The sequence below is a fragment of the Pogona vitticeps genome, chromosome 4, assembly GCF_051106095.1.
Source record: "Pogona vitticeps strain Pit_001003342236 chromosome 4, PviZW2.1, whole genome shotgun sequence".
NCBI classification, from domain to species: domain Eukaryota; kingdom Metazoa; phylum Chordata; class Lepidosauria; order Squamata; family Agamidae; genus Pogona; species Pogona vitticeps.
Genome location: NC_135786.1, coordinates 230,859,061 through 230,884,947, shown reverse-complemented (window position 1 = coordinate 230,884,947; position 25,887 = coordinate 230,859,061). Strand labels below are relative to the sequence as shown.

Below are 25,887 nucleotides of genomic sequence, written 5' to 3'. Positions count from 1 at the left end.
ATAAAGGGACTTCTCAGGTTTTAGACTACCGATCGGCATCGCTCTCCTGCCCTCAAGGATTTGGTGGTGGCAGCCACAGGATCCCACTTGTTGTTACCACTGGCAAAGCTGAAATTTAGCCTGTCTTGTACGACTCGACCAGAAATGGGAGCATTACTTGATGAGTGAATGCTGGTTGTGTGTGTGGGGGGGGTGTCAGTGGAGGGGTGGTGCCTTATTATGAAGTTTGGTGTTGCTGTCCTGCAAGCTGAGCAGACACGGAGCACTGATTCTACTGCGCATATGCCACCTCCCATCTTGTGAAGTGGTGAGGGTGCACACCCCTAGCAAGCCAGCCCGCTGGTAGCAAGCAGCTAGAAGGAGGGTGAGTTGCCTCTGGATCCGGCCAGCTGGAGGGGGTTCCTGCAGCTGCAGGAGAGACTGCATCCTGATGAGAGATGGCTGGAGGAGGAAGGGTCTAGGGGGAATAAAAGAGCAGAATTAGGAAACCATGAGACTCCCCCCATCTCTCTTGAAAGAAGAGGATGTGTAGAGTGATGCCAGAAGATGACTATCCTTGCCAGGTTAATTGGATAGGACAACTGTATTCCTCACCCCTGCATATTTCACACCATCATGTGACTACAGGGAGCGGCTTTGCAAAACTTGATTGTTATTATTCTTGGGTCCTGATCTGGTTTAATCAGATTTCACTCCCTTCCACTTTAGTGTCATAAAGATGGGAGTGGAAAGATGTTGTTTGTCAAAACTGATAAAAAGGTGGGATTGACTGCCTTTCAAAGCTCTAAAAACAGACGTTATTGTTTTTGCCGAAGGCACACCTATTTTTATTCTTCAGTTTTTGCTAGCTGTGCCAGATGCCCTGGCTTCTGATGACGTGGAAGGTCAAATTCCACACCCTTTGGGGGCTTCTTGCACACCACCCCACTGGCTTTCAGAAGTTGGAAGATGTTCCAGCAAGCTAAAACTCATAAAAAAAAAACAACATCAAAAAGCCAGCTAGGTGTTTGGTCTACCCAGTGTGACACTAAGAGAGAAACTGACTTTGTAGAGACATTTCATGACGCTGCAAGTTTTTCTTTCGGAGGCCAGAAAAACAAAACTTGAAAGTGAATTCATCTCTTTATCGAACACTGGGAAGTCTCCCCCTCCGGTGGGAGAAAAGGGAGGTGATAAATAAATAAATCATAGTGAGTGTCCCCTTTGTGTTTTCAAAGTCAAAATACAGGTGGATGATATGCTCTGAAAAACAGCCAAAACTTATTTTTTTAAAATAAATCAGCTGGTTTTGTAGGACTTTTCTTGAGGCTGGCTGTGTTAAAACAAAAAGAGCGAAAAGGGACAGGTGCCGAGGAATGTGTGAGAAAAGGCCGGTTATCTGGTCTCTGAAATGCTACAAATAAAATTTTAGAATTAAAACAGGAACGTTCGTGGTGTGCAATGTAATGTAATGGCCGAAATCCTGTTGGTTAGCGTAAGTCGTAGTTAGAGTATGGAATCAGCCCATGGAAACCCTGGCGATTTGTTGAGTCCATTGATTCATTGTGTCTACTCTAGTCATGACTTGCTATGCTAAGTGACAGGAACTCAGCTATTGAGCATAGAGTGCTATTAGTTGAGGACGGAAGCCATGTCCATTTTTATTCCATGCAGGAACGTCCCAGTACTCTATTTTTTAAGCTTTAAAAGGCAATCAGTCCCAACGTTTTGATGCTAAAACTCACACTTCGGGAACTGTGAGAAAATATAGGGCAAAATGAAGACTTCGGTATTGTCGGCAACCTATGCTGAGTTTGTTATGGGGCTTTTTTTTGCCTTTCAAAAGACATCATCTAATCCTGGAGCTTGAAAGGCTAGTTGGTTTGAGCACAATTCAGGTGTCCCACAAAAAAAGGCTGTGGAACAGCAGAGATGAGTACCTGTCCTTGCTCTTACTTTTCATTTCCCCCACCCCTTCCGATTAAAAACCAAACGAAACCAAACCTCTTTTGAGAAGTGCAGGATGATCCAGTAGGCTAACAAGGGCCAGGCCTTAAGGTCTGTGATTTTCACAAGATTGCTTTAGCGCAGTGTGCTAATTCACCCTTTTCTCAAACAAGGATCAATACGATGGCCTGTTCTCAATGACTTGTACATGATTTTCATGTGTTGTATAGAGTAAAAAGTGTTGAGAACCTATGTTCTAAAGGAGTTGGGAAAAGCCCTTACACCTTGTGCTCGTACAAGGCACTTTCTTTCTGTTCCATTCTTGAGTTATTATAGGGCAGTTTACACATTCAACGGAACTGCTTGTATAAGCTGCTTGTACCAGGAATGGGGACTTGAGTTCTGTGACTTGCTGTCAAGTTTTTTAATTTGTTTTAAAAAATTTATAAACAGATAAAGCAACAAAAAATACAAAAATACTAATAATAGTGCTTGCTATACACTAAATTCTATCGTGCACCCCATACCCACGGGACCCCATTGAACAATATTTTTATTACAAACTTCCTTTCCAGAATTGTATAGATTGTTGTTTAGAGGATTCCCCCTCTTCTTTCACTAATACAAATTCAAGAAATCTACCCCAAATAGCATACAAAATAGTGGAAGTTATTTCCCCTCTTTTCATTTGGATTTGCTGTCAAGTTGAACTGAAGTCACATGGGTGACTATACTTAGACTCAATGTGTTGTGTCCCCTCCCAGTGTTTGTGACTCAGAACCCACCTATCTGTCCCATTTTTCTGGAGTGGGGGGAAGCTTGTTTTTAATAGAATTCGGAGTTGGGACTCAGGATCTGGTACCAAAGACACACATTTGAACTTGGGACTCAGACTCAAAGACCTGCTAACATCCCTGGCTTATACACATCTTGAACTGCTTATGAAAAACAAAGCACTGTGGTTCGATTGCTGAAATTGCCCTGTGTACCTGTTCTCCAAAGAAAACTGCCTTTTGCCCCCTATTTTGCTGTGGGCCACATAGCAGTGATTGCATATGATTTCATGCTGTGATTCACCAATCTTTCTGGCCGTGCTCTGAGTTCCACCAGAATGCCCTTGTTTGGTTTTGTCCTTGTGCCTCCCGACGTCTTGCTTGGCCCTTGTGTGTTGCTTCTTCATCTCTTCTTGGCTCCCTTTCCTCCCTCCAACTCCTGTAAGAGTCAGACGTCAGTGGGAGGATGTGTTGGACTGCAGAAGCAGTTGCAGGAATGTCAGGAATTGACTCTTGATATGTTTGGTAGTGAGGAAACCACTAGATCTTTCTCGTCCCATGCAAGATAAATCCTGTTTTTTTTTAAAAGGAGACCTTTTGCATTTGCAAGAAGGCTTGCCTGCCCCGGTTGGGCTGTGTCAGTTATACGAATCATAGAATCATGACGTTGGAAGGGACCTATAAGGCCATTGAGTCCAACCCCCTGCTAAATGCAGGACTCCAAATCAAAGGATGATTGTCTAAATCAGGTGCTTGTCTAAATTTCTCTTGAATGTGTCCCATGTTGGAGCACTCACCACCTCTTGAGGTCATTGAGTGCAAACTGCGTAGCTGGAGAAAGCTAGTTTGGTTGCGTGGACTTCCCAAACATGGAAACGCTTTCAGGTTAGTTTGTATTGGATCAATCTGCCAGTATTTCTGTACTTGTTAGGGGTGTGTGTGTGTGTGTGTGTGTGTGTGTGTGTGTGTGTGTGTGTGTGTGTGTGTGTGTGTGTGTGTGTGTGTGTGTGTGTGTGTGTGTGTGTGTGTGTGTGTGTGTGTGTGTGTGTGTGTGTGTGTGCGCGCGCATGTGCGTACACATATCCTGTGTATTACAAAGGGGAAACACTAGTTATGCAGACAGACCTCTGCACAAATTGTGGAATTTTGGTGGCTGGAAAAAAAATCATTTTTTTGCTTCTCACATCTTGTGAGGGTTAATGAACTCTTGATACGCCACCTCAGTATTTGGAGATTTCCTGTCTCTTTGGGGAGGAGTAAATTTGTGAGGTTGCTTTAGATCCATGGTGTGCATGTGTGTTTGTGTGTGTGTACCTGCTCACAGCAATTCTAGGGGTCAAGGATGGGGCAGCTGTTTAGAGTTTTGGGGCACACCTCGTTTCTTGAAATACTCCAAGGCTGATCTCATTACAAGAAAGATAGCTTTTAAGGAGCAGAGGGGAGTGACTGATATTGATACAGAAAGAAAACAGAAGAGGAAACCGCTTGCTCCTATCAATAGATACTGAATAGTGAAACAGACGTGGATCCAGGCCAGGTGTGGCCATGGTGGTCCCCATCCACCTTCTAAAGCTCCTTTTGATGGCTCTCAACTCATCTTCCACTAAAAGTTACAGTGGACCCTCGACCTACGGACTTAATCCGTATTGGAACGGTGGCCGCAGGTCGAAAAATCCGTAGGTTGAAAATGCATTTCCCATAGGAATGCACTGAAAACCAATTAATCCGTTCCGGCCCAAGATAATAAAATACCCCCCCCCCCAAATAAAAATAAAACTAAAACACTGCAAGCCACTAGGACTGCAAAAAAACAAACAAACACAAACATAACCCCATCAGCCCAATCCCACCCTGCAAAAAAAAATCATTTTAAAAAAAGCAAAAAGCAGTACCTTACCTGCACCGCCATGACCACCACTGCCAGGAGGCCTCCCGGACTCGAACCCCCGCTGCTGGGCCAGGGCTACGGCCTCCGGGCCTGGCCTCCACCGCCACCTTTCTTCCCCGCCGCCCGGCTTCTCCTAAAGGGCTGCCCCCGATGGTGGTTTTGGCAGCGGAGAAGCCGCATGGTGGGGAGAAAGGCTGGAGCCGATCCGGCCTTTCTCCCACACTGCACGGCTTCTCCCAAAGGGCTACCCCGATGGCATTCGAAGCCCGGGAGGCTGAGCCTCCCTTTTCCAAACTGTTGGGGCAAAAGAGCTAAAGAAGCAGCCTCTTCGCCACCACCTGTTTGAATGTCCCGCTCTTTTTCCCTGCCTTTTTCAGTCCGTAGGTCGACGCTCCGGCCGCAAGTCGATTCAAAATTTTGCAGCTGGAGCTGTCCGTACGTCAAAAAGTCCGTAAGTGGGGCCATTCGTGAGTCGAGGGTCCACTGTATGTCTAATCAGTGAGAAGGAACTATTTAAAGCCCAGGAACTGAACTGAGGCCAGCAGTTTGCATTTTGCTCACTATAACCCTGGTAAAAAGGATCACACAGTAAAACAGAACTTTTGCCCTGCGTACATCTACTGACAGTTGAGGCAGGCGCTCATTGAAACCAACAAAGTTTAAAAGAAAAACCTGGATATAGATGGAGAATAACAATAATAAAAAGCTGAAGTTGATCGTAATCAGGTTAAGTGGTTTTCCTGACAAAGGAATCCAGCCCTGGTTTCAGGTTGTGCCTGGTATTGGACTTCAAGAGGGGAAAAGAGGAAAAATAATTGCATGTATAAAAATGCCAGCTATAGAAAAACTGAAGTGCCCAATTACCCTGACTCACCTCCTCCCTGCATCCTGAATCATGAGACTGGCTTAAAAATAATGAGATTAAAATAATCCTTTTTAAAAAAGAGAGATGAACTAAAAACACTGCCTGATTTGGAATTCTTCAAGGTTGCACTAGGATTGTAGGACCAGACTTTTTTTTCTCTCCAAAGCTATAACAGCTAAACATTTTGTTTCACTTTATATGAACAATGGAAGTTTGTTCTTATTTCTTTCATTCAATGGCTTAATGTCAAAACCTTTATTCGGCCTTTGGATCCAATGCAATAAGAATATAACTGGTGGAGGAAAAACATTTCATATGGTGTCCTTTATGTCACTCACTTCTGGTTTTAATGCACAGAGTGTTGTACATAGGGCTGTTAAAATTATTTGATGTTTTGACCCCTTCACGAAATTCTATTGTTTTTCTCTGTATACCACTGCTGCAGGGTCATGATCCGTGCAAAAGAAAATCTGTCACACCTCTGCCAGAACACAGAAACAGCAGACAATTCTGTTTTGTCAGAACTTCAGCTTAAAAAAAAAGACTCTAGACCTCATGAATGATGATAAGCCAAATGCTTGATGAAACCCAGAAGCCAAAGACTTGCTTCAGGTGGAATTTCAGTCCCATGTGGCTATCAAAATCAGAATATAATAATGGAAAGTTGGAGAATAACATAAGCGAAATAAAAAGAAAATTATATGGACATGGTCAAAAAGTAAGAGGCAGGTCTGCGTGTTGTAGAGTAGAACTTACCCTGTTTAGTGATATAACAGATGAATGGACAGATGGATGGAAGGAAGGAAGAGACATGGAATGCAAATGACAGATGCTCTAATCAGTTCATTTTCATACTTGTTCAGTAAAATTGTCACACTGTTCTTTGAGCAGGCTGCCCATGACTCGAAACACTGCATGTGCACTTATTAAGTTATTAAGTACATGTTCTTATTTATTGATTTATTAGGCACAGCTAGAATAGCTGGGAAAATGTTCCAAAGAAGGTAAGGTGGTCACTGGCACAAGCCAGTCAGAGTTGTGCACAGCTGGCTTCAGGAGCAAATATCAAGAACCATTTCCTGCAAGGTGGGAAACCTATGGTCTTTCAGTTGTTAGATTGCAGCTTCCACTATCCTTGGTCACTGGCTATATTGAATGGGGCTGATGGGAGTCCCAACAGCACCTCAAGGGCCACAGGTTCAACACCTCTGATCTAGATAGTGACACATCTGAATAAATCACAATGAGTACTCTTCCATAGTGGACTTAACATTCACATTAAGTAGCTTAATGCACCCCATTAACACAGTGCACTTATGTAGGGTTTTTATGGAGCATGTGCATACACGCACACAAACACATGCACTCTGTGTCCAGATAAATGGCACAGCCATCAAGGGTAACCTGCCTTGGGTCCTTTAATGACACTGTGACATGATCCAGTTCCAATCAGAAAATACATTACGTACTTCATTTTCTGTTACACAAAGTTTCATCATGTACACAGCTGTACAACATTAAGTCTTAAACCTTGATACCCACAAGTGACTACAGTCAGTACAGTGACTCAGGTAAAATCAGCCGTTTTACATTTAATGATACAACATTAATATTGAATACAATTTCATATCAAAATCTCAACATCTAGATGTCTGCATTTCCATTTCTCTGTGATGATCCTACTCCTGTCAATAGGAAAATGCAGATAGCAAGGTCAGGTCATAGGTTAAATGCAGACAGAACAGAAGGGCACTAACAGCCAATTGCAGAGCGGAATATACTGTATTTTTTTTAAATTTCCTGCCTTTTTTTCCAGCCACAGGGAGAAAGCCTTAATTAGCTTCCTAAGGCAAGCACCAGGGAGAGAGTGAGTGAAAGGGTTTAAAAGGGCAATGAACACAAGTCTTCTTTGATGCCTTCTTAAAAGGGAAATGCAGGGGGTCTGCTGGTCTTGTGTTTTTCAACCTGTCTCTTCGTCCACACCCTTCCCTGGATCTGAAATTGGTGGCGCCGCAGCTACAAGACTTTAGTGATTTAATCAACGCCTTTACAGCAGGATGGGGCAGAAAGGTTCCTTTCCAAGGTAAAGAGGACAGCATATTCTCCTCCCTCTTGCTGAGATTTCCATTCTGTTCCCCCATTTCTAACTGCAGTGTGTGAATCCCGGAATGATCACAAGGGATCTGTGGGGATCCATTCCATGAACTGCTGTTTGCCCCCTGGATACCATAGAAGTGCACAGATACTGTTGTTTCACTTCATACCTGTGCATTTGTCCAAAGGCAGTCAGTCCCCTTGCCTGATGTGTCGTACAGAATAACCTTGAGTCTTGATAAAATTCCCTTGGCATCAAGTTGGGCAAGAGGGGGTCACTGCCAGCACCCTGGGTGGACTGTCTGCCTTTGCCCCAGAGCCCTGAGAGAGGTCAGGGTAGACTATGGCTCTCGGGACCCTGGTGGGCAAGGTGGGGGAGGGACAACGGGTACCTATGGAGGAGTTGGCAGATGAGAGCCATCTGCGGAGGAGAGAGGAGGGAGAAGCTGGGATAAAACAGGGAAAACTAGAGTATCGTTGTTCTGCACAAGCCAATTCCTTGCATTTTCACCCATTCATATATGTGTACGTGATATAAAACCCGTATGTTCCAAGGAGTGGGAGCATGAACAGATGCTTCCAAACGTGTCATGCGCTGACGGTACTTGTTGGAAATGTCTGCAATTACTAATTTGCCTCCTGGGCTCAGAGTTTATCGAGGGAAAATATCTAATGATGGATTTGGGGAGAAAGGTTGAAAAGTTGACAGATTTGGCTCCAGTTTGTTTGTGTTCATTTTATTTTATTTTATTTTTAATGCGGCTGAACTCATATTTCATATGAAACTTTGAAGCACCAGGAGGTGGTGGTGGTGGTGAAGACAGAACTCAGTTTGAAATCGTCACATCTTTCACTCTGAAAACTCAGTGAATTAATGCACTGGGGTGCACAACGAGGAGTAAAGAAGCTTTTTATGGTGGCCAGTTCTGTTCATAAAATATAAGCATGCCATTGTAGTAAGATTAAAATTCACTTCATATCAGAGTTTGGGAACGTTGTGGGGATTTTTTTTTTTGTTTTTTGTTTGTTTTTTGGACTCTGTGGGAGTTGTAACTTTTTCCCATTCCTGTATTGATATTCTCTGAATCAATGTGATAAAGACCTAATTCCTAAATGCTCCTAAGGATTTCCCCACCCACTGGACGAAACCAGATAGTCCATAGGAATTACATTAGCAGGGACACAAATGGATAAAAGAGCATACTGTACATACATACATACATACATACATACATACATACATACATGCATGCATACATGCATACATACATACATACATACATACATACATACATACATACATACATACATACATACATACATACATACATACATACATACATACATACAAATATTGTTTCTGGACATAGACCTTTACAATGTACTGACTACTTTAGCATATAAAATCCAATTAAAACAGGTAATTACCTTAAAACAATTAAAACCATTAAAACCAATAAAACCTGATATAAGAATATTGTCATAACATAAAACGTCAATCCCCTGTATTCAGCATTTATGTGGCATTATGATCCCTGACAAATCGAAGCCTCAGCTTCTTAGCTGCTAGTGCAAATTGTGCTACAACACATGTAATGTACAACTATGTATCAGCAAACAATCCTACTACTGTTTCAGTGGTGGTACAGTTAAAATACATCTTTCTCAGAAATCTTTCTCTAGGATTTTTGTAGAGAGGACAGAGCAGTAGATAATGAGTTAGATCCTCAGTCTGGTTGCAGCCAAGGCACGTTTTCGTTCCTCAACTGGCCTTCCTTTATACAGTGGGGTCTCTACTTAAAAACTTAATCCGTATTGGAAGGTGGTTCTCAAGTTGAAAAGTTCTCAGGTCAAATCTCCATTTCCCATAGGAATGCATTGAAAACCATTTAATCCGTATCTGCTCTTTTCCGTCCATAGAAACTACAGTGGAACCTCTACTTAAGAACTTAATCTGTTTTGGAATGGTGTTCTTAAGTTGAAACGTTCTTAAGTTGAAGCAAAATTTCCCATAGGAATGGACTGAAAACCAATTAATCCGTTCTGGCTGTTTTTTTGTTATGTAGAGGTGCGTTCGTACATTGAAGCATTAGTTCCCATAGGAACTAATGCAAAGCTGGTTAATACGTACTCTACCACTAGTAGGAGAATTTTTTTTTTAACCTAAGATGACCTAAGGTTAAAAAAAGAGCAGGAAAGGTTTTTTTTCCCTGTTCTTATCTTGGATTTCTGTTCTCAAGTAGAAGCAAAATTTAGCAAATGGAGCTGTTCTTAAGTTGGATTGTTCTTAAGTAGGGACGTACTTAAGTAGAGACCCCACTGTATCTCCCTTCGAGGTATGCTGCGGCCATCTGTCCAAATCTAAGTTCTGTAAAGGCTCTGCGAATCTGGGGAAAAGTCAATGACTCAAAATAATTTGGTTTTGCATGATTCACCTGAAGTTGGGGATGCAGACATTAATTTCACTTTGATGGAACGTATATGTCTTTCCATCTTGCAAAGGCCTCCTGTTTGCCCCATGGCTTCTGTTTGGTATCTTGGTCGGTAGCTGCCGCTGGTTTCAAATGGAGTTGTGTATTTTGTGTTTAAACATATGTTTGTCTTAAGACTTCTATTCCTAAGGAGAGATGGGCAGAAACTCATGCTTTGGCAATTTGGCGTGGTTTGTTTCCCGGCCGAACAGCTGCTCCACGGTTCAGCGCCCCGCCCCCTCCAGTGGGTGTCCATCCAGCAGCCATGCCCAAGGAGGCAGGGCGGGGTATTGCCGCTGAATGGGCGCCCATCGGGGGAGGCGGGGCGCTGAAGCGTGGATCAGCGGTTCAGCCAGGAAACGAACTCTGCTGAACCCCCAAATCAGCAGTTCATGCCCATCTCTATTAACAACTTCCACGTGTTGTCTTGGGAATTAGAGGATTTAGGAGGGCAGCTTCTCACCTGTCAAAATAAAATAGAAAGCTAGGGTTGAATGGACAATGGCCAAGGATGATGAGAGCTGTAACACACCAGGCTGGGGAATGCTGAGCTAAGCTCTGAAATGGGAAGCAAGCTCAGGTGGTTGTAAAACCACGGGAGGGCATGTGCTGTAGAGAATCAGGCTCAGAGGGGTTCGCCACCCCATTCAGAACTGATCTCCCCTGTAAGAGCACCCTTTTTATCTCAGCAAGCCTTAGTACTGAGACCCACTGCACAGATAATATTTATTTCGGCAGATTCTCCTACAGGCTCATGTCATGCCCTTGGGCATTGTCCTAAGCTTTTAACTTCAGCAGGTCTTGGCCAAAAGGAGTATACAGAAACAGGCAGGGGGAAGTGACTTGTGGAAGCAGGGAAATTCTGCGTTTATTATCTCCATGTGTTTTTTCCCCCTGCCTCTTTCTTTCCAAGGGACGTGGTGGCACTGTGGGTTAAATTGCAATAGCCTCTGTGTGGAAGGTCTGAAGACCAGCAGTCGTAAGATTGAATCCACGTGACGGAGGGAGCTCCCATCGCTTGTCCCAGCTCCTGCCAACCTAGCAGTTCGAAAGCATGTAAAAATGTGAGTTGATAAATAGGGACCACCTCAGTGGGAGGGTAATGGCGTACCGTGTCTAGTTGCGCTGGCCACGTGACCACAGAAGCTGTCTACGGACAAACGCTGGCTCTATGGCTTGGAGACGGGGATGAGCACCGCACCCTAGAGTCGGACACGACTGGATTAAAGGTCAAGGGAACCTTTACCTTTTACCTAAGAACAAAGAATCCCATGGCACATTGAAGGATATCTCATTTATTACATGGCCTCTCTCTTGCCTCTTCAGAAGTTGATCAACCTTTACCTTTATCTTTCTTTCCTGGGTGTACATACATGAACCCACTCAGTTCTGCTTTATTGAGCATCTTAAAAGCAATACGGCCTTGTGCTTTTATAGCTGGATTTGTAGAAGCTTGAATTTCTTTTCTGCCAGTTTCACCTGCAGTGTAAGGTGTCAGAGAGACCCTAGTTTTAGTAGTACAGTACCTTGGAGAAAAGTTGCCAGGCAATTACAGCAGGAAACGAGCAACGGTCTCATGTAAAGCTTGGGGAAAGTAACTTTTTGGAACTACAGGTTGTCAGGAGACTGGCAAATGAGGGGAGGATGGTTTCAGTTGCCTTTGAAAGTTGGACTTGTTAGCATGTGCTGGATAAGGGTAAGCCAGATGGAAAAGGAAGAAATTGGCTGTTAATTGGATGAATTTTGCCAGCTGCATCTTGTCAGTGTGAGAGAAGGAAATTCCAAGGTGTGAGGCCCCCAAAATGGAGGCCTTAGTGGGAGTGCCGGCGCTCACGAAGAGGACCCTTCACACCCAAACATCCCCACCTCCGTCCCCAACGCGTCGGGAAGAGAAAGGCGTGGAGACCCCTGATTGGGAACAAGAGGTCGCCGAGCCCCTTACCCTAAGCAAAGGGGTGGATACAGGAGATTTGGAGGCGACTCTGAAAGGGTTAACCCTTACCCCTGAACCCGGGAGATCTTTGGCGGGAAAATGGAGGGAGGAGATTGAGGCCGCGGCGGGAGATATAAGGGGAAAGCAGGTGGAGATACCGGGGGGATGGGAGTGGATCTGGATGGAGGATCCGTGGACCCACAAGTGGGAGCAGGTCCGTGTCCCACATGAAGAGGCAGAGAAACGCCGTCAGCTTGGGCTGAAGCCTCGTCCTTCTTATTGGGGCGAGACAGAGGCCAAGGAGTGGAGAAGGAAGCTCCGGGAAGAAAGGGAAGCTGTAGCCCGAGAGCTGGAAAGGAAAAAGCCATGGCATATAGCCGAATTGAGGAAGTTGGGGGGTTACCCGGCCCCTGGGGAATTGAAGGAGGAGACGGGTCGTCCTGGGGTGAGTGGAGTGGGGATGAAGAGACTTTACCGTTAATATCACTGGAAGAAGAATTGGACCCTGGGCAGGGAACTGTGCCCTCGTTAACAGGACCTTGGAACCCAGAGACGACAAACCCTTTTATAAATGGTTTATGGACCCTGTTAAAACCGAGCAATGTTTTACAAGAGACCTTGAACCCTTTTTTGGGGGTGAACCCTGTTGGAGTTGATGTTGCAATAAATACTGAACCATTGGATTTACCTCAACCGACTCGTCCTTTATTCGAAGAACCGACAGCCCCACAAACTGAACCCTCACACAAGGCTGTACCAAGTGAGAAGCTGGTTTCAGCTGACAAAAGCAGAGGGGGAAGGAGTAAAGTTACTTTAGCAAAAGTTACTCCCTTGTGGAAGATTTGGGGCAATTTGGGACCTGATTGGAGAAACACACTGGAAAGGTCTATAAAGGAGGAGGATGGGTATAACACTGGTATGAGCATTTGTTTAGTTTAGTCTAGTTTTTCTGAGGATAATGTTATGCACTCCTGCTGTCTTGCTAATTGATTTATATGCTGCATTTGCTCTGGAACTATGCTGAAGTTCTGTTTCTATTTAAGTAGTTTAGGATAGTTAGCTTTCTTATTTTCTGTGGGAACTGTTCTGGAATTGCCCTAGCTTTCAATCTTTGGAATATGCATTTGCTTCACAACCTTTTGGATTATTTTTGAACTTTTTGGAACTGACTTTTTGAAACCACTTGGGACTTTATTTCTTTTTTATTTTTTTGCAACAAATACAATAATAATAAAAAAATTACAGCAGTGTGGTTATTCTGGAAGAAGAGGGTTTGGTTCTGAAGAAGGGTCTTTCTGTGTGCCCCTACCAGATCATTTTACATTTTGTGAGTGTTTTGATATTCCTACCTGGCAGGGTTGGTGTGGAAGTTAAAGAGTGCAGCCTGGTAAATTTTGGCAACTCCCTGGAGAACTGAGGAGTCAGGGTGACTTAAAGTGTTGGGAGAGGGTAACCAGGCAGGAAGATTTCCGCCAACCACCAGCACATGGACCCCCTGGCTGGGTAGTGTGACCAAGGGGTTTGTGTAGGCCTCTATGTCCCAGCCATAATCTTTTTTAAAACATTTATTTTATTATTATTCATACATACAAACATACAAAACAACAAAATCAACGCAACAAAAACAAAACATCCATACTACATATATAGATTAGAGATTTCACAATCGTCTAGGTCATCTAATATCATAAATGGGTCCTTGTAAGTACTGGTTCGCCACTATCATGTCTTCCCCTAAGTTCCTGTCTGTTTCTGGACCCAATTGTACATCAGCTTCCAGCTTTCTTTTACAAAGTGTCTTGGTTGATCCCGTATTGCCCTCTGAAAGCATATCTTGTTCTACAATATCAAGTAGCTTCTTTCCCAGCCATAATCTTGATGCAAATCATAAAAACCATGTCAGCCATGCTAGTTGCAAGGAGGAGATTCTGGGACATACAGTCTTTAAAAAGGCAACTGTCGCTAGTTTTTGCTCAAGGAGTTGGTAGCTGGACTCTGTCTAGAGGGGCGGGGTGGAAATCAAATAATAAATAAATAAATAAATAAATAAATAAATAAATAAATAAATAAATAAATAAATAAATAAATAAATAAATAAAATTGGTAGCCCCATCAAAAGCCAGTGAAATTGATTCCATGGTTGTCAAGCTCATTGGTAGACAGACTGATATGTCAGCAATCATTGTCCATTAACTTAACACAGTACTTCCTTGCTATAAGTAAATCCCACACAATTTCAAGAGATGAAATTTCAAGGTATTTAGCGCTGATAACATCTTGTTGCTATCATTTTTTATAGATTTATAGATTTATTTATAAGCTAAGAAATTCAGCTAAGAAATACAAAAGGCCCTCACCTGAATAATTCTGGGGGAAAACTCTGGCAGCTGGTCGATAAGCTTAATTTGGTTATATCAAATGGAAATTTTCAAGGTGATGAATTGGGAGCGTTCAGATATTTCAGTCAAAATGGAGCCAGTTTAATCGATTACTTAGCCCTCACCCCTTCCTTATTAGATAATATTTTATATTTTACAGTAGGTATGCAGCCAGAAAGCGACCATCAGCCTCTTATATTTCATGTGCATAGCCCCAAATCCCCACTAAAAAGGGGAGGGAGAACCCTCTTCTGATGGATCAAATGCTGGTGTCAGAGGATATTAGGCTGAAGTGGTCACCTATTCTGCAGAAAGAAATGCAACAAAATTATGTATAGAACCCCTATACTTCAACTGAAAGGAGAAATTGAGACAGCCCAAAATATTAAGTCTGCTTTGACAGGATAGGGCAAACTAACTGATACTCTGAGACCCTTCCTAACTAAGAAGGTAAAAATGCCATCTAGAAGCTGTCCAACGAATAACACCTGGTTTGATAAAGAAAGTGAAACGATGAAGCATCACTTAAACAGAGCCCTCAGGTTGCATCAACAAAACTGGTCTGGTTTATCCAGATCCTTTTTTTGACCTATGTAATAAGTATGAAGAAGGATGTGGTGGCGCTGCAGGTTAAACTGCTGAAGCCTCTGTGCTGCAGGGTCAGAAGACCAGCAGTCATAAGATCGAATCCACACGATGGAGTGAGCTCCTGTCGCTTGTCCCATCTCTCGCCACCCTAGCGGTTCGAAAGCGAGCAAAATGCAAAAAATGTGAGTAGTTAAATAGTTACCACCATGGTGGGAAGGTAACGGCATTCCATGTGTAGTTGTGCTGGCCACGTGACCACGGAAGATTGTCTTCGGACAAATGCTAGCTCTGTGGGTTGAAATCTAGATGAGCACCGCTCCCCTAGATTCGGACACGACTGGACAAATTGTCAAGGGGAACCTTTACCTTTTTTTTAACCTAATAAGTATAAACAACTCCTTAAAAAGAAAAAAAAAGCCTCAATTAAAGATTCCTATTGAGAACTCACCCTGGCCTTGTCTCAGAAAGATATGACAAAATTCTGGCAACTCCTGGCCTCAGCAGAAGGAGTGCTTCGTCATGATTTTGACTCTTATGTACCTGCTGAATGCTGAGAAGAGTACTACTTTAAACTTTTTAATAATACAACCCCTACTATTATTATTATTATTTATTTTACTTATATCCCACCCATCTGGTCGGGTCAGGACCACTCTAGGCGGCTGTGAAACAGTTCTACCTTTAGTATTATTTTCTGGTGACTTAACTAGTTGGTCGCCAGTTACAACTACGCAAAGAAATAATATCGCTGATTTCATCAATCAAGAGCAACAAAGCCCCTGGGGAAAATTACATCCCTCCTCATTTATTTAAACCTTTTCAGGACTGGCTGGCCCTGATTTTAGCCACTCTCTTTACCTATCTAGATATGGAGGGTTGTATCCCAAATGGATCGACCTCCTCAGTTGTTGTGTCCGTTTTCAAGAAAGGAGAGTGAAAGGACCCAGCTAATTATAGACCTATAAGTTTACTTGATGTCATAGGCAAACTTTACGCACTAGGTCTTCTCAATTAGATTTCCCACTTAAGATATATCAAGCTCGATGATCCCATAGGATCTCTTCCAGCTCTTCAGTTCTAAAGTTATCATTCATTTGTTTGTTTGGCCAGCCTGAAAAGGACAAAAAGCAACACAACACGCTGCCTCCTGGAGAGTCAAGTGGGTACAGTTGGGGGAAAGGACTGCAATTTAGTTGCAGAACACATGCTTTGCATTCATACGGCCGAAGAAAGAGAGAATCCTGTCTTGCGTTGAGTTGTTTTGAAGCAGAAATGTTTCTATACGCATAGCAGAACTAATGTGGATAATGTTCCCATTTATGTCGCCCTTCCTCTCTATTGTATCCCTAGCGTTTCAGTGATGTATTTAAGCACTTCCTTGATCGCTGGAGGTGACACAGAATTCCATGCAGGTGAACAGACCAGATGACAAAGAAGAGATAATGTACTGTCTTCTTTCTTTGTGCTTGGTATAGAAAACAAGCAGGCTGCCAGAGAGAGGAAAAGTACTTCCAGCCCAGAAAGGCAGCAAGCTGGTGGGAAAGTAATTTATAACCACAAAACACAGCTAAATAACTTGTATAACCTTGCTCACCAAGTGGGTTTATGTTGTACATGGTGTGGAAAAGGACTAAAACAGGAGTAATTCCTGGGCCACCCACCCTTCACCTTCAAGGTGGAGCCGCACCAAGGGAGATACTTTGCAGTCCCTTCAGACCTCAAAGGGTTACAAAGAGGACCAGCAATGTGAATTGTAAAAGAAAGAGTTGAAGAGAATATGGTGGATTGAGTGGCTGGTAACAAAGAATAAGGCGAGTAAGGCTGAGTCATCCCTCTGCCAAGACAACTCTCCAACCACTGGGGCTTAAACTGAGATCATAGCATGACATATGAGTCCTTTTTAAGAAGAAAGATGGGTTAGAAATCAACCAACCAACCAACCAACCAATCAATCAGTCAGTCAGTCAATCAGTCAGTCAGTCAGTCAATCAATCAATCCACTGGCAGCCATTACCAGCAGCTGCAGGGCAAAGACGAAGACTTGTGTCACTCTTCAGATAGCTTTTCTTTTTCCTTTTCCTTTTTTCTTTTTAGTATCCTGGAATATTTATTTATATGTTTAAATTGATTTATTGGTTTGAACTTGTACCCATTTAGCGGACAAGCCACTAGTATATATTCTTTCTCCTTCTTCTCTCCCTCAGCTTCATTTACTAAAATATCATTATATTATTACGTGTGTGTGTGTTTGTGTGTGTTTGTGTGTGTGTGTGTGTGTGTGTGTGTGTGTGTGTGTGTGTGTGTGTGTGTGTGAGTGAGTGTGCGTGTGAGTGTGATTGTGGAAGCATGGTTTTTGTAGGGTCTTTGAGTCACGGCACTGTGTCGCTCCCCACCCTAGCCATTTGAATCTCACCCCGCCTCCCATTTGTGGGAACATTTTAAATGAAGATCTTGCAGTACACAGATATCATCAATCTGGGGCTGGAGTTGATCAGAATGGGTACAGGGCTTGTCAGTTAGTCCTTCTTGAGTACAGCGTGGATTGGGGAAGGGCTCCCACACTTCATGGTAAGTCCATTGGGGAGAGGCCAGAGCTTGCAAAAATTCAGGCTGACAAGTTCTAGCGTCCTCCAACCAACAGGTGATAGGCAGGGACAGGGAATTGAGTTGCGGGAATCACTGTCAAATCAGATTTAAGTTGCATTGGTGACTTGACTTGAACTTGACTCATCCCTCTCCCAATAACTCAGACTCAACTTGCAACTCGGAATCCACCCACTCCCTCCCTTTTTTGGGGGGGGGGGGAAAGCTTGTTTTTAATAGAGACTCAGACTTGGGACTTGGATCCAAAGACTTGGTGCGAGCCAAGGATGTGTTGAGCATGCAGGTAGGATGTGGAAGACTGCAGAGGCTGACAGATGTCCACATTTCTACCTTTGACTCTTAAGAGGCAATATTTGGGAAAGCTTCTTTGTTAGAATTCATTAGGGATGGGATTCTAAGACTTCCAGTCACAGCATCCCCCAGACACTGGGAAAGGAGAATGAAGAAGGCAAAGGAGGAGCTGTCCAACCGCCATTTACCTGCTTCGCTCCACCGTGCTTTGGCTGGGAAGCAGAAGGAACCGCCTGAGTCACACTGCTTATAGAATCATAGAACAATAGCGTTGGAGGGGCCCTATAAGGCCATCAAGTCCAACCCCCTGCTCAGTGCAGGAATCCAGATCAAAGCAGATGTGAAAGATGGTTGTCCATTTTTCTCTTGAATGTCTTCAGTGTTGGAGCACTCACCACTTCCCAAGGTAATTGATTCCATTGGTTTTTTTCCTGATTTTCAGCCAAAATTTGGCTTGAGCCAATTATGATGTGTCTGCACTCTGGGATGATCTAGAACAGATCCAGAAAAGTAAAATTGGGGGGGGGGACTCCAAACCCATTTGTTGTGCTCCAAGTAGACTGAAAAAGAAATGTTCTGAATTCTGGGGGGAAGGGCGATCCATTGCTTATGGTCAGCCACCCCTCGAAACACTCACCTGTGGAAGGAAATACAGACGGCCTTAAATTTAGCTCCTACTCAATTCTGGCAATTCGGTTACCTTGGTTTGCCCATCTTTCTCTTATCCCAACACCGGCCATATCACAATGCCCTCAGCTGAACCTTCTGAAACTGATAAAAGATAGAGAGATTATTTTTCTGGGAGCTGTGCCTAAAACGGACTCCTCCCACATGTTTATAAGTCACATCAACCAGGGATTAAGGGAGCAAAGTGCAAGGCTAGAGTTGTTGAGTAATCATCTTAGGCTTCTCAGTTGTGGAGGGGGCAGTAGCACAAGACTTGGATAAAGAACGCTCGGGTGCCAAGGAAACGATGAGCCTTTCTCCTGACTGGAACACCCCTGGATTATGAGACACCCCATCCTCGTTAAGGTTGATGGGAAGGACAAATAGCTTCTCTCTTTGCAGGAAGGTTTGAATATACACCAGTATTATAGCTGCATTGTAGTATAGCTGTGCCACTGTGCTGGCAGAGCAAATCAGCATTATACAAGGCAATTCTAAACATGGGACAGCCCAAGGAAAAACGTATAAACTTGAAACTGGATCACATCAGCAACACACTTGATCCTGATGTAGCAGTCTGCTCTTGCTTTTGCTGTGTGGCAAATTTGAGGAAGTTTGGGCAAAGGGTTTTCAAGTTATGATTTTTAAAGGCAGAACTGTTTTACTCCCCCCTCCCGCAGAAAGAGGTGATCCTAAATGCCCACAGATCTAAACTAAATTAAAATAGATTGCAAAGATCAAACTTGCTTGTTTTGAGAGAAGGGTTGGCCCCACCTAGTTTTTATTATTAGTTTGGAAGGAATCCAGGCTGCAGGGGCTGAAATACTGAACCTCAAAAAAAAAAAGCCTTTCAGAAGGGTAAACCAGTGACTTCATTACAACTTATCATGTGTGGAACAGGATGACCAGTAAGAGTGTTCCAAAGTAGACACATTGTTCCAGCTTGGTAGGGGAGAGGCCGAAGGGCAATAAAGAGTTGTAGACAAATTTTCTTTAAAGAGTGAAAAAATATGTTTGCTTTAATGAAAGTAAATTTCTGGAATGAAAGTCCTCTGAAAAGGGAATGTCTGCCATGTATCTCCAGAGAATTAGCATACAATTTTGTAAGGCATAATCAAAGTATTGCAAAAGCACTGCGCAGTTGTGTTTGTCCTAGCCTTGAATGCTTTTAGTAACCATTGTCTCAGAATTTCTGAGACCAGGCTCCTGCCACAAGTCTTCAACGGGGAAATCTGAACTTTTGACCCTGTCAGTCAGGACCCAATTAGCTGACTCTTTTAACTCTTTCCTGGCCAAACAGTCATTAAAATGGATTCTGTGTCCAGTTGTAAAAATTAAAATAAGAATGACAGAACAAAAAGGTAAGAGCGGATTTGTGTCAAAGTGTTTAGTCTAGAAGATGCTATCATGTCTGGGTGATGGTCAGGCTGGTGTTGGAGAGACATGAATGGTTTAAATCAGTGAATCCAGCTCTTGTAAATCCCAAAAAGAAAAGAGTTCTGGGAGTTACATTTTGACAGTAACTGAAGATCCACTCCTTTTCCACCCCTTATTTAGACTGAGACCTTAACTGGAGAGACCATAGACTGTTGTTGTAGTTAATGCACCTGTGTACTTTGCCAGGTGCTCCTGAAAAAAATATGTCTGGTTGCCCATCTGTATAATACATTAAAAGAGAACTTCAACGTGTCATTTCTAAAATTACTAACTCGGGATGGGGAACATTTGTTCGGGTGACCAAACTGCTGTTCTTTCAAAAGCCCGTCTCCATTTCGCATCGACTTGTCAAGCTGATTTGAGTCTGGAGAAAGACATCTATCATGATTTCGATGTACTTGCAGAGAATATGATTGCTTAAAAAAAAAAGAATCACATGCAAAAGACAGAAATAGCAGGCGTGTGACCGTGAGCTCTCCAAACGTCCATTAGAAGAAGTGCCTGCTGCTTTGAGCTTTTGTAGAGTAGCCACAGATGGAAAAGCGATCATGGCAAGAACTGTGTCCTGCTAAGAGTGGCCAAACTTAGGGTTCAAATCCAAAGCCATGCTTAGGAAAGTTGCTTTTTCAGACCGGAGCTCCTAGAAACCCTGTGAGAAAGCATATTTTTGTAGTTCCCCGAAGTAACTTTTTCAAAATCTAGAACTACTTCAGACTTATGTGACTCAGAACTGCACCTGGATCTCACCAGGTGCTTCTGCATTAAAAAGCTGTATCCAATGGATACTCTCATGGCTCCATGGTAAAGTGGAGGGATTTGTAGTTTGGTCGAGGACTTGGAATAGTATTTCAAGGACGTACGATACAGCTTTCGAGCAGAGAATTTAGACTGCCTTGACAAAACTGCAAATACCAGATTCCCAATTTTTTTATCCAGTTTGAAAGGATAGAAGGCTAAGGGAACCTTGAGCCTGCTACCTTGAATCATGAGCAAAGTTTTAGCTGCAGTACTGTAGTTTAACCACTGCCTTGCAAGACTATAATTTGATGATTATATTGCCCAAGGAAATTTAGCGTTTTCAACCATAGATCCCAGAATTCCTTAGCATGTGGGCCAACTGCACGTTCCAGTTGGGGAATTCTGGGAATTACAGTCTGGAAAAACACACACATACACAATCACTTCTCCAGTATCTAGTTATCTGCTGACTTTTGTTGCTTCATTTGTGCCCTGATCCAGGCTTATGACCTGAGCAAGTGCGCCAATACTGTACCCCAGATAAAATTTCTGATTGGGGGGGCAGGTAATAATGGACTTGGCCAGGGAGGTATTTTGGATCTACAGGTTTGAAACATGGCTTTCTGGAGGTGCAGATCTGGAACGCTTCCTGCAGAAAGCCCACTTGAACCTTGGGCTTCTCCAGTCTTTCAGATTAGGCATCAAAGATCAGGAGATTTCTTCATCCATCTCAAAACCCATCTCTTTTCCCAGCCTCTCAGCTGCTCTGGAACTTAACTATTTGATAAGATCACTTCCATCACCAAGAAAACAACAATTGCTCTCTCTCTCTCTCTCTCTCTCTCTCAATCTTCCTCCTCTTATTATGCTGCTGTCACTTCCATTTGTGAATACGTAAACCCTTTTGCTATACAGCTGTCAAAGTCAGTTTGCTGCTTTCCCCTCCAAACTTCCATCCTTTCTCTCCTCTCCTCATTATTTCTCTTCCACCTGATTTATTCTGGACAGCCTCAATTCTCAATCACTATGGTGGCGATGCTCTCCCCTGCCCTACCAACCTTGGGGGGGGGGGGGAAGTCAGTGCATCTGCCTTTCTTGAACTTCCTCGTGGACCTCTCTGTCTGCTTGTCGGCATGAGGTTCCAGCAGTGGCAGAACAGTGAATGGAGTCTTTGTTCCTTTAGACGTATCTCAGAGATATTTCTTAGTCATTTGTACTATTATGGGTTTATGTGAAACTCAATGGGACCGTTCCATCCATAGCTTGGACTGCAATGTCATTGGGATGCTGCTCATGCCCTGCTGCTCCAGTAATGGATCATACAAAATCCGATCAGTGCTTGGGTGCTATTATGGGATGCATGACTCCTACTAAAGTAGACAGCCACAGAAACTGATGGGCGAAAACAAAACAAAAAAGTTTCAAAAAATACAGAAGAACAAAACATTGTGCCACCTGAAAGGTTAACTGTTGTCTTTGAATGTGAGCTTTTGTGAACCAGTCCGCTTCTTTGGACTTGTCCACGAAAACTCATATTAAAATATGAAAATGTGAAAAGAAAAAAAAGTCAGTTTCCTAGAATTTCACTTCCTCTTTTAAAACACTTTTTTTTTTTGAGGTGGGGGCGGGAGCACTCCGTTTTCCTCCTTGAAGCTTCCGGAGGCAGAAAAGGACATTCTTTCCCCTCCCTCACACCAGTTTTCTTTTGCTTGCAGGAATGTGGGGGACCCAGTGGGGGTCACAAAAATGGCCTCAACAGAGTGGCATAGGGCTTGGATAGTTCAGTGCTTTAAGTCTCTGACTGAGGAGCCAGAAGTTGGAAGTTGGATTTCCCCACCGGGGCCTCCTTGACAAGGGGTTGAACTAGATGATCCCATAGGGTCCCTTCCAGCTCTTCAGTTCTAAAGTTATCATTCATTCATTTGTTTGACCAGCCTGAAAAGGACAAAAAGCAACACAACACGCGGCCGTTTGGAGATTCAAATGGGTACAGTTGGGAAAGGACTGCAATTTAGTTGCGGAACACATGCTTTGCATTCATACAGCCGAAGAGCCAGCCCTTGTCACCTCCAGTTAGAATAATCGGTGATAAGAAAGACTTCTATTTGAGAGACCCCCCCCCCCAAGAATCACTGTCAGTCAAAACAGACCATACTGTTCCGGAGCAGGAGTTGGAAACTGGTGACCCCATCAAATGTTGCTGAAAAGGCGTTCCCACCCACTCCATATAGGGCCATAGGTAGTCTGTTCTGGCCCAGATGGGAAAATATTCTCAATTTGTATAAGAAAACTTCATGAGTCCTAGTACTGAACCAAGAAGCGACATATGCTGGATAGCTCAGTGGCTGGGAGTTTGATTCCATACTCTGCCTCCTTGACGGGATGTTCTTGATGATCTATAGCAGTGGTCCCCAACCTTGGGCCTCCAGATGTTCTTGGACTACAACACCCAGAAGCCTTCACCACCACCTCTGCTGGCCAGGATTTCTGGGAGTTGAAGTCCAACAACATCTGGAGGCCCAAGGTTGGGGACCACCAATCTATAGGGTCCCTTCCAGCTCTGCAGTTCTAAGATGCTGCTGCTGATGATGATGATTCATCTGTCCCAGTTTTAAAGGAGAGTCTTTAGAGGCTGGGAGAAGTTTCGGACTAGAGCTTGGGAAAGGTATGTTTTTGGACTACATTTCCCAAAATTCCCCAGCCAGTATATGGTAGATGTGCCTTTTCCCCCCACTTTTGCTGATGAAAGAAATTCCATGAAAGAAACAATCCTGCTGGATCCATCCTGCTGTCAGTTTCTAGCATGATCTGCTGCTGTGTCCCTTGTGAGGTCTACTGGAGCATTCAGAGCTTCAGTAACAATGTGGGGTTGAGAAGGGGACGTTTCAGCTCTTGACTTTAAAAATTCCTAACTTATTATAGGTCGGTATTTTCCCACTTTGCCTAGATGGGGTCAAAGAGTCCATAAGTTCCTTGGTTTTGTTTTCATTTCATTTGCGCCGGCCTTTTATACGAGTGGATGTGGCTGGCTCGTGTTTCTCCTTGAAGATTTCTCAGCTGATAGTTTCTTAGGTGGCTGAACGGCTAAAGAGAAGCCTTTGTGTGGCAGAAAAAACAAACACGAAATAGGAGTCCTTGGTTATTTAACGAAGTTGGATCGAACTCAAGCAGTTGCTGAATTGACAATAAAAAATCCTCTTGGGGAAAGGATATTTTGCAATAATGCAACTCTCACAATGGATTACAAAAAGGCTGGCTATAGTTGTGCTAACGCTGGCTGGCTAGCTCGGTGGTTTAGGTCTCTGGCTGTGTTGCCTTGGGCAAGCTGTATAGACCCAGGGCACATCCAGAAGAAAGGACTGATAAACCACTTCTGAGTATCTTCTACCTGGAAACACCTGAAAAGGGTATCCATAAGTCAGCACTGACTTGATGGTACATGGTCAACATTATTATAGTGGCACTAAGACACTGGAAGGACAGATCCTGAAGCTGAGGCTCCAGTACTTTGGCCATCTCATGAGAAGAGAAGACTCCTTGGAAAAGACCCTGATGTTGGGAAAGGGTGAAGGCAAGAGGAGAAGGGGATGACAGAGAATGAGATGGTTAGACAGTGTCATCGACGCAACCAACATGAATTTGACCCAACTCCGGGACGCAGTGGAAGACAGGAGGGCCTGGCGTGCTCTGGTCCATGGAGTCACGAAGAGTCGGACACGACTAAACAACAACAATAACAAAGACACATACACGTTGACTGTTATCGCTGCTTTTGGCTTCAACCACTTCGTTCATGCTGTCATGTCAAAAGGACACTACCGCCACTTGGACCTTGGTTAGTGATTTTTCTTCCCTTTAATGCTATGAATCTCCCATCAGTGAAATTCTAAGGCTGGAGGGGAACTGGCAGCATGAATCGATGCCTATGTGAGGTTGAGAGCAATTGTCCCCAAAAGCCCATGCTGTCCTTGTGTGTGTGGTTTAGGGTAGCAGCCCTTGTTTCCTACATGGCTGGCTGCATTTTGAAGCTCCTAGAAGCAGCAAGATTGGATCACATCCCCCTATCTCTCTCTTCAGAAGAACTGGGCATAGACATCTAAAACAAATGCTGGTTTTGCTGTTCTCCTTTGGGATAGGTTAAGAATGCTTGAGCCTATTGGCGAGCATGTTCCAAGACAAACCACTGGGCTCTTTAAGAGTGGATCGCGAGAGTGTGGGGCTGAGACCCCACCTCATCCCTACCATACAGTAAGGCCCCCATATCCATGGAGGATCAGTTCCAAGGGTCCCTCTAGGGGCTAGGTCTGGTAACATCACCTTTAGAAATATATATTTTCATTATTTTCAGACTGTGGATAAATGAATCAGTGGATACTGAGCCCACGGATACAGGAGTCCTACTGCATAGCATTTTCAATTTTTTTCTTCTGCAGAAGACCCAGCTCCCGGAGGACTGTTCTTTGTCACGTTCTTTCTGAAACTGTCCTCCAAGTTGTTCACCTTCCCAGACGGTTTCCCTAAATCTCTCGCTATGATCTATGAATAGATCATAGCAAAAGTAAGAAAGAGTCTCATAGCACTTTTAAGATTGTTTTCATCTGGCATAACCTTTAGTGCAGTGGTCCTTGGGCATCCAGATGTTCTTAGACTGCAACTCCCAGAAGCCTTCACCACCACCTCTGCTGGCCAGGATTTCTGGAAGTTGAAGTCCAAGAACATCTGGAGGCCCAAGGTTGGGGGCCACTGCTTTAGTGGACTGCAGGCCCCTTCTTCATATGGATCTTACCTGCTGCATCCGAAGAGGTAGGCTGCAGTCCATGGATGTTTATTCCAAATGTGGTTGTCTTAAAAGAGCCACAGGACTCTCTGTAGTTTTGGGCAGGATTGCGACTAGGATGGGGCAGCTGAACATTGCTCTAGGGCAGATGTTCTTGGACTGCAACTCCCAGAAATCCTGGCCAGCACAACTAGTGGTCTGGTAATTTTAGTCCAAGAATATCTGGGGACCGAAGATTGGGAACCATTACCATAGGGTGACTAACTACAGATAGCACCAAAATCTAGTGGCTAAGAAAAGAAAGGCAATGCCTTCCAGTCGTATTCGTTTTCTTTGTCTGGAGAAGGGCAAAAAAATTGTTGGCATTTTTATAACCTTGTATGCTGCCTATGTGTGGGATGGACTTTTCTGAACTGGCGGTGACTGTCAATCTATCCAGCACTAACCAATCATTCCCT

At 43.7% G+C, this 25,887-nt stretch overlaps 1 protein-coding gene across 3 annotated transcripts in view; it reads left to right on the top strand.

Annotated features, from left to right (window-relative positions):
• ST3GAL1 (ST3 beta-galactoside alpha-2,3-sialyltransferase 1) overlaps nucleotides 1-25,887 on the top strand; it is a 124,278-nt gene that overhangs the window by 9,726 nt on the left and 88,665 nt on the right. The window contains exon 1 of one of the 3 annotated variants that reach the window (XM_072999362.2): nucleotides 18,104-18,217. The exons of the other annotated variants lie outside the window; for them this stretch is intronic. The gene's annotated coding sequence lies outside the window, so the exon portion shown is untranslated. Of the gene's footprint in view, nucleotides 1-18,103; nucleotides 18,218-25,887 lie in introns of those variants that run through there. 3 annotated transcript variants of the gene reach the window in all.